This window comes from Cydia amplana, chromosome 1 (genome assembly GCF_948474715.1).
Source record: "Cydia amplana chromosome 1, ilCydAmpl1.1, whole genome shotgun sequence".
NCBI lineage: Eukaryota > Metazoa > Arthropoda > Insecta > Lepidoptera > Tortricidae > Cydia > Cydia amplana.
This window is the reverse complement of record NC_086069.1, coordinates 10,819,289-10,833,345: the sequence shown is the minus strand read 5'-3', so window position 1 is coordinate 10,833,345 and position 14,057 is coordinate 10,819,289. Positions and strand designations below refer to the sequence as shown.

At 37.6% G+C, this 14,057-nt stretch overlaps 1 protein-coding gene across 3 annotated transcripts in view; it reads left to right on the top strand.

The window, feature by feature from the left end:
- LOC134648158 (LIM domain only protein 7) overlaps nt 1-14,057 on the top strand; it is a 193,572-nt gene that overhangs the window by 37,721 nt on the left and 141,794 nt on the right. The gene's annotated exons all lie outside the window — the stretch shown is intronic.

Genomic DNA, 14,057 nt, shown 5'->3' with positions numbered 1-14,057 from the left:
TTTAACTAAGAGCAAGTACCAGGGCCTCATGAGTTACAAGAAGGTGTCGCTGACCAACCGGCCGTGGGGCGCGGGGCGCGGTGGCCGGGTTTGGTTTGTTTACCTACATATTATGTCCTATATGATTCCACTTGTTTAAAGTATTATTTTTGTTGAATGAAAAATATTTGTTTACAATTTTTTTTTTCAAAGTAAGTAAGTGCTTGGTCGTAGAAAAAGTATTGTATGCAACGTTGTTTAACTGAGTCAAAAAATACTCGTGGCGTCTTTATTAACAATTTTCGGCTTCGCCTCAAATTGTTACTCACGCCACTCGCCTTTTTTGACCCCTCTTAAACAACGGTTGCATAAAATACTATACCGCTAAATCTAGGATAGCTTTTTAAGTTAAAATGCACAGCGACACAATTGCCACGCAATAACATTGTAGTGTTTTATGTCCCTAAAGCAGCATTTTATATCCCTGGCTCTTGAGACACAGGGAAACCTACTTTGAGAGCCAAGAACCAATGTTATGTAATAACTCAAAGTTGCAATAAAGACTTTTTTATTTTTTTTATTGTACAATTAGTGGCAAAAGTACTTTCGCACTGCGTTAATGAAGTTTCAAGTTCTGATAGCAAATGAGTTTTTCTACTCAAAATCACGATCGTCGAGCTTTCTCGATCCTGATAGGAGGAAAAAAGTGTACCAAGATTCTTATTTCCATTCCATTAACATTGTTCATAGACCTTGTGTGACGGTAAATGAATAGAAGGACTTAAAAAGGGGTCCCGTTGTTTCCCATAAAGTTTTAAGTCATAATGTATTGTTCGTCATATTATCATTAGTCATAAAACTGAAACCGTTAACATTTCAGGATTTTCGTTAGGTTATCCTATAGATAGGTTAGGTTTGTTTTATGGAAATCCTGAAAAGTGACGCGTTTCTGAACCAAATGAATTATGACTAACGAAAATTCGGGCAAACAGTACATTATGGCTTAAACCTATTTGGAAAACAATAGAGACCCACTTTAAAATTATGAGTAGAAACAACATAAAAATTCCCATATCTAAAACAACCATTAAAATCAATAGCTGGGCTGGTAACTAAGTTGAACTTAATAGTATGAACACGCAGGCTCTAACTTACGTTACTAACGTGACAGGTAACAGAAAACTACATAATGTTTGCAGTCCTAGTACGGAATTTATAGAGATCGTTATTGAACGTCAAATAGTAAATGTCACGCCCCTCGCCTGTCACTGCGAAAACAATTCGTTTCCGTGCTTAATTCCGTTTCTATTGTTGAACGTACCTGCCATTCAAACACATCGATTTGTTACTTATAACACACGGATACTTATAAATCACTATGTCACGTAGATGTTTAAAAATAAATAAACGTTTTTCCGTACGTTATATTATGGAATAATTCACATACCGTCGCAATCGCTGGCGCACACATAACGCATAACATCCTAGATTACTGTTTGTGCCGTGTGGTGCAAGAGATAGGAGAGCTGAGAGAGGCAAGTGTCAATTTAGATTTTTTATTTATTTACCTTTGCTGCGGCAATTAGTGTAGTAGTTATGTGAGTATGTATATTCCGTAATATATTGACAAATAATGAGTTACACTATAAATAAAAAACCGGTCAAGTGCGAGTCGGACTCGCGTTTTAAGGGTTCCGTACATTAAGTCCGACTCACGCTTGATTGCACATTTCTAATAGGTTTTCCTGTTATCTATAAGGTAAAGAACTATTTTGTGTATTTTTTCAAAATTCTAGACCCAGTAGTTTCGGAAATAAAGGGGGTTCATGATCGGACAGACAGACAGACAGACGCACGAGTGATCCTATAAGGGTTCCGTTTATTTCCTTTTGAGGTACGGAACCCTAAAAAGAAACCGTTCCCGCTACCGCACCCGCTCGCGCTGTTGCCTCGCGCCGTGTGGCATACTGTACCGGCGCGTGCGTCGACCCAAATACCCGCCTCTAACGGTGCGCCGCCGACCTTTAGCGCGGATCTACAGAGGTAAGGATAGCTCTCTGTCAAAGTCAAAAGGCGCCCTAGGTAATAAAACATAATAAAAAGTGTGACTAATCATTCCATACATTGGACAACCCCCACCCCACCCCCCCCCCCCCCCCATGCTACATATTGCTCAAATTGTCTACACTTTTAAACGCAAAATAAAGCAAAGCCACCTCTCTGGATCGTAACTTAGTAATTTTACTTCTCATAATACATGTTTCTTATGACTCGGGTTATGAAGTTTTGAACGTTTTATACCAATCTTCTTTAGACCGCTCGTATAAATTTAGCACGTAATGTGTTCTAAGAACAAAATAAATTTTACTCAGTTTCTATGAAAATATTTTAATTTGTGTTTTTTAGAAGTAGACACAGTACTATTATGATTATTTCGTTCATGTAATGTGTTGTAGTTGTTTTTAACAAGTTAAGTATTACGTTTTATGTGGTAAAGCAGTTAAAACTGGTTTTTATATACCTTTTGAATATTTTTTACTGAATCTAACATAAGTAAGTATAGGTAGGTACCTACACTGTTTAATCGCAGGGCCTTAAATGTAAATATTGCATAATGCAGTTTAAATTAATATGTTTCACGATATATACAGCCAGTAAAATGTCAATCAGAACCATACATTACCATCTGTTTTGTATACTATGGCTGCCCCTACACTATTACTTCTTGATCACGATCAGGTTGCACACAGATGTAGGTATCGAAAACACAATGTCGCACATTATTGTTTGTTCCATATTTTTGAAGTGAAAACTTATTTAGCGACGCTGCGCACTTTTTGAGGTGGGGAAAAAATGTTAAACCCGCGATAGGTCACGTGACCGACAGATTCGACAGATTGAAAATTCGTAAGACGGACACGTGACCTGATCGAAAAACTCAACTCATTCAAACAGTGAAACTCAATGTCATTGAGTTTTCACTTCTGCCGGCACTCCCGGAGTGCAACCCGTTGTTTTTTTTATTTTAGCCATTGTATCATTGGACAAAAATATTTATTTGATAATATTTATTTAAAATATTTGCATTGCGTGGGTTGTCCGGGTCAATCCACTGTTTCCTTTGGACAACAGGTTTAAATTCCACCGATACTAAAATACAACGGGAAACACCCACTCATTAGATTCATTAGCGTAGGTCCACCAACTTAATTAGCTATTTCACAGAACTAAAAATCCACATGCATTTAGAAAACATTTGAAAACAATATGGTATATGGTAATAGGTATCGGTATACCGGAGTTAAGGTCAATCACACAACAACAGATCATATAATGACGATAGGATTCTGAAATTAGTATTCTTTGTTCGTACTCGTATTGTTAGGAAGTCACACCGAAATCTGTAAAATTTACCAAAAAGTTTCTTGAAGGTATTACATAGGTACTTAAATAACGTTTACCTAAATAAATCATTCGACCTTTCACATTTTTTTTAAAACATTATTTAAATATATAGCTCGGTGTGAAATTATTCACCTCAACTCTCCTGCCAGCCACAGTTTTATACTTTCTCGTCGTTTTCCATCTCTATTGAACCTTGTTCAGTGTGAAAATTACTTGTTCCTCAGCTCACCTGAAGTTATGGTAATATTTGTAAGAAAATTAACTACTCGCAGTAAACTTATGGCGAATTTTGTATGAATATAGTTATAAATGTTACTGTATTTCTATTTGATATACCTAGCAATTTTATTTCCTGTTATCCTAAAGTCATTACATTTACCCCAACAACAGATAAAGCCTATTTCACAGAGCCCACCGCTCATTTGTCTAATTAGCAATTCTCCTAAAACAAGGTAACTGTGACAATGAACCGACAAACCTTAGTTACTTACCGTTACTGTAGTTATCGTAATTGTGGTTATGGACCCTCGGCGGCTCATTCAGAAACGTTAAATATCATAACAGTCTTATATTAATTTTAGTGCTACTTGCTCAATATGATAGATAGATAGACTGAACAACTTTTACTAAGGGTCAACCCCGAAATCGCAGAAAAAAATGGTGTCTCATACATTTCGGCGAATCATGTGTCAATATTTTCTATGGAAATGGATTTCGGTGATGTCCCCATAGTATAAGTTGTTCAGTATGATCTACATATTCACCCCTCATAGTATGGTCAGACCTAACAAAATCAGCCTGTATAAATGCTAACACGTGTCGCACTGATATTAATAGGACCCATTGGACTACCTAATTTTTACGTGTAGGTTAAACCGACTCAATATTGGAACTTACATTCCACAACCGTTTTGAGCTTCGGACATAGGCAGGTTTACGGTGTTTTTTTGCCGAAAACCTAGTAGTACCTAGGTACGATGATACGAAACATCATACTGGTAGTAAATATCATGCTAACGAAAATCCACGAAACCTGGACACTAATTGGTAGCTTTAATTTACTGATATTAAAATTATATTGGTATTATATCTCCCATTTCCGAGTACGCCTCCTTAGTTGTGCCGGTTTTGACGTAACCGAGACTCGGTCAATAGTCATTGATTAGTGATTAATTGCTGGAGTTTAATTGTGTAACTTCATGTCATTATTACTTTTGTCTATGGAGCAATTACCTGGCAAGAAAAAAAAACTCGAGATTACTGATCTATTGTGTTGTTTAGTAACACTTAGATTGTATACTGTTCAAAGGAAAAAGTTGTGCCAATAGCATAAAGGCCAGTCGCTTTCCTTGCCTTCGAAATATATAAATAAATATAAATACCAAGGGACTTCTTACACAGACCAACCTAGCCCTATACTAAGAAAAGCTTGTATTATGGCTGCTAGGCGACGATATACATACTTATATAGACAAATACATACTTATATACATAGAAAACACCCATGACTCAGGAACAAATATTTGTGTTCATCACCCAAATAAATACCGGTACCTGGATTCAAACCCAGGAACATTGGCTTCATAGGCAGGGCCATACCAGAAATTGTCGAAACTGACTACACCAACTACACCAAGCTTAAGTTGGCTTATATAAATTACAGATGGCGGTTACTCTTAAAACAGTATCATTACGCTGTGGTTAAAACTGCCGGTTTTTACGTAACCGATGGTTATTGATGGGTTGGGTTTAACTGTCTGCATTCATTTGGGTAGGTAATTTAATGTCTTTTGGACCCGGGGAGTGCCTTGAGCTCTGAATTACATCTAATGTTATTTATTCATTATGTACGCTTATTTACTATACGCTATTTTATTTATTATACGCTATCTTACTTAATCTACGCTAAGTTTGCACACTAAGTTTGCACAGGTTTGGCGCTTCCATACAATGTCACTTGCATAGTCGGTGCACTCCAAACATAGCTTAGATGGACCCGCTTATGGGATTAGTCTAAGAATTTATGCAAATTTTGGAAGCATGTTGGTATTATTGGAGCCCCCGTTAAGTCAAGTCATAAGGCACTAAAAATCACTTTATATTCCTATAGTACATTATTGTCGAGGTTCGGAAGTAGCTACTTGCAGGCTGAGGATTCGTTTTAAACGGACGACCTTGGGAGTCCGTTTAATTGAATCCGAAGCCAGCAAGTAGCCTTCCAGCCGAGTCATATATGGTGCTTTTCTCAAAAATGGTGCAAGAAATAGAAATTTACAGAAGCAACGTTCTAATTTTCACAGAAAAAAGTAAAACTATTAAAAAGATTTGCTTGCCGCCTTAAAAATAAAAGAGGTGTATTTTTCTGCTGAAAATACGCCAACGTATTTGAGACACCTAAATAGTCGCGGTACCAACATTATAATAATAAGTGCTGATCATATGTTTGGCTGTTTAATGGACCTATGCCTTCATTTGATATGGCCATTTAAAGTTTTAAAAAGTTTGGAACTCGTTAAATAATGGAATTTGTATGCAACATTGCAGTCCTGAAATCGAGACTGCAATGTTTTTAATTTTTAAATTTTTTGAATGACCATAAATAAACTACGCACTTCGCGACCTATTTTTTAACCGGCAACGTCGACTTTGCCGTCCATTTTTGAGAAAAATAGATATACATACTTACATACACATTATATTATTAATAAAATGATAAAATTGGCAACATGACCACATTACTCCATTACATTGTTTCAGCTGACGGTTTTATAGGCTTATATTTTTATTAGTTTTACTGCACATCTTGTAGGGTGCAGTAGCAAATAGATAAGTACATAGTTACTTATTGTTTTTTTATTGACACCGAATACTTCGAATACCTCTAGACTGGTGAACAAAACAACAAAGTTTCAATATTATCCACAACACGAGTAATATTTTAAAACGGCATAAGATATAATCTTACCAACGCAGACCGATAGGATACCCGATCCGAGATACTAATAAGCTTGGCCTGAATACGAATAGAGAATTATAAAGGCAAATGAAGCAGTTGATTATTATTGATCTATTATTAATAATCAGTCTAAATGGGACTAATCGTACTATTATGATAGCCGAGTTATGATTGTCGATGTCGTGGTTTTCAATGCCGTTTGTTGGCTAGATATATTTAAGTTAATTGGTTTATAGTTTTGTTGTATCTATGAAAATGAAATACAGAAAGTCCGCCAAATTCCATCAAGTTTAGTACCTAGTGCTTCGGCAATAATGCAAGATTCCTATGTCGGATTGGAATATGGTGCCGGTTAGTTGTTGACGGTTTGGCACCAAAAGGTACGTCTAAACGCATTATTTCAGGCCAGCGAGACTTCACAACTTTCTATACGAAGTTGGCTAGATAATTAGAGCACTTTTAATTCCGTTAACCGTAACGGTGACCGGCGCACGCGTCATATTTCACGCGAGCAAGGTCGTCATGCGTTCCTTACTTTATGTCTCGGAACGAGTGGAAGCGATGAGCGGTATCGGAATTGATAGCTGATTGAGCTATTTCAGTTCTGCCCTCCTAAGGTAAAAGGCGGTATTTTCAAAGAAAACTATATGAAAATACGGCCTTTTACCTTAGGAGGGCAGAGTTGCTGTGGCTTGCTCGCATTCTATATATTATAGCAGGTATTATACGACTCTTGCTCTTTCTTAGTGGATGGATGTAAAGCAAAGAATGTTTGTTTCAAATTTCAAAATCCTATGATACTGTCGACGGCAAAGATTTATGTTTAAAATTTTGCACCGTACTTCTTAGCAATAAAACATGTCTGTGGCGTCGACTGTACTTGATACAAAATACCTATAACAAGAAAGCATGTAACTCTTCACCGTCAATAATCACATCCCATATGAAATAACAAGTATAAGGAGCAGAAGGTTTTGTAGAAAACTCCAGATTTCAGAGATTTTTATCATGATTAAACATTTGAAGGTTTCCCCGCTTGAGCTTTCAATTTGTGCCATTTTTGTAAACTCGTGATTGAAGTCGTGGGCAATAAATAGCCAAGAATTATGAACTGCGAAGTACCGCCATAAGTGGTAAATACATAAATGTGGAATCGTTTATCTGTGACTCAGTGTATGGATTACAGCATCTAGAGCAACTGCTGGGAAACTAGTCGGTCGTAATAAAGATAAAAGATTATAAAAAATTACATACCTACGTACTCCTATACATATTATGTAGTGTAGTGTTATAATATTAGTGAGTTGATTTAGAGAATAAAGGGGCCAATAATTGTAGAGGACCGACATTCGTATAGTTTAGATATCCCTATGGTGCTAAATGTTCGCGGTTAAAAAGCCTAAATCCGGAATAAAACGTCGTGTTTTGTTTGGAACTGGACCCTTGTGCCCTTCGTACTACGACCACTTCGACATTCGATTCCGGATTAATCCTTTTGACCTTTTTACCTATGAACCTTTTAGCCGTAGGGAAACCTCACCTTCTCGGCGGTAGAAGAGTCTGTATGCGCGTTACAGGGGACACGGGGGTCCAGTCGGCATTTTTGCAGTGTACACTTTGAATCAGGGCAGCCCGTTCCAATGTCAAATATTCTCTGACACGATTAGTACCTAAATAAAATAAAATAAACATTTGGATACAATCTTACATAGGTCGACCTAGCCCCTAATTAAGCTAAGCTTGTACTATGGGAGTAGGAACCGATATACATGCATATATTTAAATAGAAAATCGTGAACATCCATCTCTTCGTCATTCTCAGGAACAAATATTTGTGATAAAAACACTAAATGCCCTACTAGTATCCTCTTCTGGTGTAGTGCCTACTAAGGATTTTCTATATTATGTTATTCTGCATTAACCTATATGCATTGATAAGATTGTTGTGTTGATATAAAATTATCATTGAACGGTTTTATTTCCTGCTTTTTCCACGGAAGCTAACCCGCCTGTAAACGGTGAACAGTGTCGTAACACGTCGCATGGCGTGGAGATAAACCGCATCCTGTACGGTTACCATCAGTTTGTCACTGACATAAACGCCGTCGAGAACGTAATTTACTTTCTATACATCCCGTTTGCACTAATATGCGAGTGCGAGCGAGATGTATAGAAAGTAAATTACGTTCTCGACGGCGTTTATGTCAGTGACAAACTGATAGTAACCGTACTGGCCGTGTGTTCTTTTCGCTAGCGCGCGCGCAGTTTAGTCTATCCAACCTACTAAACAGTATAACGTGGATTAGAACCGTAACTAAGTATGTATAGACCAAGAATACCCTTATACTGGTTTTGCTGAGTCTTGGGCTCGCTAACCCTCGGCAAGTGATTGGATGAGCCCTGCGCCGGCGCCGCCAGTATAAATAGAGCGCACCGCTAACCTGACAGATCTAGGACTTTGGTGACCGTGCACTCGGCGGATATCAGATGCCTATGATATTTTCTATCAATTCGTATACTATTTGTGACGTGGAAGAAAAATGAATCGAAACTCAATCTACCTTGACTGTCAATTTGAAATCTGTTTGAAACTATCATGACACTTAGTCTTTTTCAAACGCGAAGGGTTGACGTTTCACACCAATCCTTTTTTAACAGAAATTAATTGAATCCCAAACGGACATAAAATTACATAATTAACTCCGTAACTTAGAATAAGTATCTCATCATAATAGACACAAATCACCAAAATATATATTTTAATGTTATAAAAATAATATTTTTTTTTAATATCGTTGAGCGTCATTATGTAAAACGGAACTCGATTGCAATAAAGTTTGACTCTATTTATCGACCGAATCGATTACGCTTGTGTCGAATCGTTTCAGTCGCGTCCTGGTCGCGTCCAATTGTGAAGGTATGTTTACTTAAAAATATAAATCATCCCCAGTAGAATCGATAAGCTAGCATAGATAGCTCTTACTATGATTATACGGATACATCTGACTGAATGGACTATCACAATGCAAATTTTAATATATAGATTATTAATAGGTGAAAAGTAGCTTTAACAAACGCCTGAATACAATAGGCCAATAGAAATTACTACCATCGGCCAGCAATAAATGTTTCGAACGTCGTATTTTACGCACGACAATTGCTATACATTTCATGCTCGTATTACCCTGTTAAATTCGCTTCAAAATTAACATATAATTCCCTGAAATAGGGTCGTGTTTCTATCTTCACAATTGAGTGAGATACGAGCCGCAGCACTATATTATCTCGCTTCCTCAATAACTGCCACCGTGGCCTTAATTGAGGCGTGAGTAGTGGTCTGTGATTTGCAGGGACAATAGGTTCCCTTGCGGTCAGGCCCAGTAACCCATCTTGATTCTAGGGCCATTTGTGAGCTGACAAGATCGGTCCTATTTTGATTCCAGAGTCATTTGCGAACTGACAAGATCCGGAGCGGCTGATGTAGGAGTACAATAGGAAGTTTATTGCTTTTGCTAGGGCATTGAGAAACTATGGGCTATGAGCTGATAAGGAAGGAGTTCTGGAACACTTTTAGCATTTAGTCGATGAAAACGGTGACATTGATTTATGAATAAGAAGAAGAAGTTGTTACTGTTCTTACCGGGGAACCTATAGCCTATGGGAACAAACCTCGAGTTTACTTGCCGGAAAAAATACGACGTGGGAAAACGCCTAAACAACCTGAGAACCACCGACAATTTAAATAAAAAAGCGGCCAAGTGCGAGTCGGACTCGCCTATGAAGGGTTCCGTATTTAGGCGATTTATGACGTATAAAAAAAAAACTACTTACTAGATCTCGCTCAAACCAATTTTCGGTGGAAGTTTACATGGTAATCTACATCATATTTTTTTTTTAGTTTTATCATTCTCTTATTTTAGAAGTTACAGGGGGGGGGGACACACATTTTACCACTTTGGAAGTGTCTCTCGCGCAAACTATTCAGTTTAGAAAAAAATGATATTAGAAACCTCAATATCATTTTTGAAGACCTATCCATAGATATCCCACACGTATGGATTTGATGAAAAAAAAATTTTTGAGTTTCAGTTCGAAGTATGGGGAACCCCAAAAATTTATTGTTTTTTTTCTATTTTTGTGTGAAAATCTTAATGCGGTTCACAGAATACATCTACTTACCAAGTTTCAACAGTATAGTTCTTATAGTTTCGGAGAAAAGTGGCTGTGACATACGGACGGACAGACAGACGGACAGACGGACAGACGGACAGACAGACAGACAGACATGACGAATCTATAAGGGTTCCGTTTTTTGCCATTTGGCTACGGAACCCTAAAAATATTGACTACGTGCACGACCGGTCGTTCTAGAGATCCTTGGAGGAACCCTTTGTCGAAAAGTGAACGAATGCCACACGTCTTTTATCTGACATAACCAGGGGGGTTTCACTCCGCAGTTTAGGTACATTTGGCCGGCGCGCCCACCGTACAGGCGTATAGCAGTGGGCTGCCGCTCGGCGCGCACGATAGTCGTGTCACATGGCGCTCGCGCAAAATTGAAAATACACAATGGCTTCGAAACTTACTTCCGCGAGAATCAGACATGCTATATTCGGATAAAAAATGTATGTTTACATAATCAACGTTTGTAATTCCTACATATTTATCTTAAAAACAATAAATCAGTGGGTATAGGTATAAAAACTTGTCAAGTGATAACCCCGTGCCGACACTCACAGCTCGGTCATAAAACTGCGGCGCGCAAAGGAGATTCACGGTTCGTGCGCGGTTATAAGTTTCAATTTTGCTTGCAGGCGGCGATATAGGTGTAATTTTATACCTAAACCTGACTTTTGTGAAGGAGTGAATTTTCTGTACGGTAGTACTATTAGTTATTCTGTGACATAACTATACAGAATCAAGAATTATTAAAATACAGACCTTTAAGACAATCACCGTCATCGAGCAAAATGGAGTCTTCAATAGGCTCATTTATTATGCAAATCTTCACACTGGGACCCGAGGCTTTTATTGGCGCGGTAAATCATGGTTACCAGCCTCTGCGCTTACGCGCGCGAGATATTTATAACGGCGCGCGCGATTGTAACTTCGCCGTAAACTGGAGTAAGCTACCGGACAACCGGACGATATTCCACGATTTATGAGGACGTCTGTGCAGCTTTGTTGATTACGTCCTTTGTGCCTGCGTGTCTGTATTAAAGAGGTGGAATTGACATTTCCTAGTATTGTTTTCTTTGCTTTCAACTCTCAGCATGGGCCCGATCTACAGGGCAAAAAGTGATGGCATATTAAGACTCGAGTAAATGTTACACATTGCGGCGTAACCTCGGACTTCGCCAGATATGTTTATAAATAAGTATTAGATGTGGGATATTGTAAAGAACTAGTCGGAGTTATAAGCCTTGCTGGTACAAAGTGTCTACTGTCTGTCTAATGTAAACAGTATTTATATCAGACGTAGTTTTCCAGACACCTTTACTCTCTGATCCGAGCGAATCAGCTCGATCCATTAGCTCGGATAACCCGCTGTTTACCCAGTAACTTATCTTTATTGTTAAGATAGAGCATTTGCGTTGCGACGCAGCTTTAGAGAAAAACAAAAATAAATGAATCAAACAAGTTACATTTATTATGATTAAATCAACACACATATTATTAGGTACGACTGCAGAGTCTAGTTTCTCGTGTGATGGGAGTCAATTGGCTTTATGCGAGTATAAATGTAGATGTCTCTCATGTGTACACGGAGAACGAATGTAGTAAATAGCAGATGATGAAATGGAATATATGATTAATAATTATGGACTTTAAATAAATGTCATATACTAAGAAAAACCACCTGTGCACCTGCCGCGATAGCAGAGGACGCTGGTTCGATTCCAGCCTGGGGCACTGGAGGCCTGGGTCACTTTTTCTTAGTATATGACATTTATTTAAAGTTTTTAATTTATATAGTAGTGTGTCTACTTGAAATAAAAACAAATTAAAATATTTTCTGAAAATAATTTAATTTGTTCTAATACAATAATTATGGAACTAACAAAGTGAATTACGTTATACAGCATGATATTTTAACCACCAGCCATACTCTGCAAAGTGACTTTATAAGTCATACTGAACAACTTTTATGGGACCACTCCCGAAACCGCGAAAAAAAATTTGGCTGTTTCATACAGTCCATTCCAGCTGATAAAACTTGTTTCATTTGGAAACGATTGATGTCTTGCAATTCTTGGTCCTCTTTGAACTACCATTGGAACTTGGAGCACAGAATAACTAATAGTACTACCGTACAGAAAATTCACTCCTTCACAAAAGTCAGGTTTAGGTATAAAATTACACCTATATCGCCGCCTGCAAGCAAAATTGAAACTTATAACCGCGCACGAACCGTGAATCTCCTTTGCGCGCCGCAGTTTTATGACCGAGCTGTGAGTGTCGGCACGGGGTTATCACTTGACAAGTTTTTATACCTATACCCACTGATTTATTGTTTTTAAGATAAATATGTAGGAATTACAAACGTTGATTATGTAAACATACATTTTTTATCCGAATATAGCATGTCTGATTCTCGCGGAAGTAAGTTTCGAAGCCATTGTGTATTTTCAATTTTGCGCGAGCGCCATGTGACACGACTATCGTGCGCGCCGAGCGGCAGCCCACTGCTATACGCCTGTACGGTGGGCGCGCCGGCCAAATGTACCTAAACTGCGGAGTGAAACCCCCCTGCTTGGAGCTACGAGTATTATATTCTTGGGTGTCACTTATATTTTACAATAGCACCGAAGTTTACCAGTAAAAAATCATAGTTATTTGACATTCAAAACTTCAAAAATGTTATTTTGCGAAGTTAATTCCAAGTAAAGTTAGTTACATTTAGTAAGCAGTATATAACTGATATGACGTACAGAGTATTCGTTGTAGGTGTAATGTTTGTCAGCCTGCTGATACTTTACTTGATACGTAGTTGTACTATTAAGATTCGAGATACGTTGTTCATAGGTTCTAGCATTACGTTATAAAGACATAATATTCGTAGTTTACTGCATAGAAAAAGGAATACAGTTTTGAAACAACATTCTCAGCGTAAATAGGTTATTTGCCTGTAGTAATTACATTGTGTACCTTTACTACAAAATAAGGTACTTATACATACTTCTTATTCAATACATAGAAGTCTATATTGAAGGTGAAATCGTACAAAAACGTAAATTTTCTTGCATCAGTATGGATTGCATGTCATTGGTAGATTAGATTACGAGTAGTAATTAACTATTTTCATCGATAATTTATTCAAATATTTCTTTCGATTGACCGTTGAATATGCAAGTGATCTGGTCATTTGAAACGTTTAGTAGAATAACGTTACATGTTAGTGTTGGTGCTGTTGGTGCAAGCTACATTTTTGTTTCGTGGTAACGTTTTGATAATGACTGCCGATACAATGACCATCTACGTCGTTTAGTATTAAATTATAAATAAATGTTAACAAGCGCCCACACAGAAATTTTCGTTTTGATTTATGCTGTAACATTTTCTGAGCCGAATGATTGCCGTGAGTGTGACCTTTTAAGGGCAAATATTAGATTAATCGGTCATGTTAAGCTAATGATTGTATTACTGATGTTACAACCGCAATTATCTAATTGTTGGCTTTTTAAATTGTAGTGAAATGTGTTCATTAGTAAAAGAA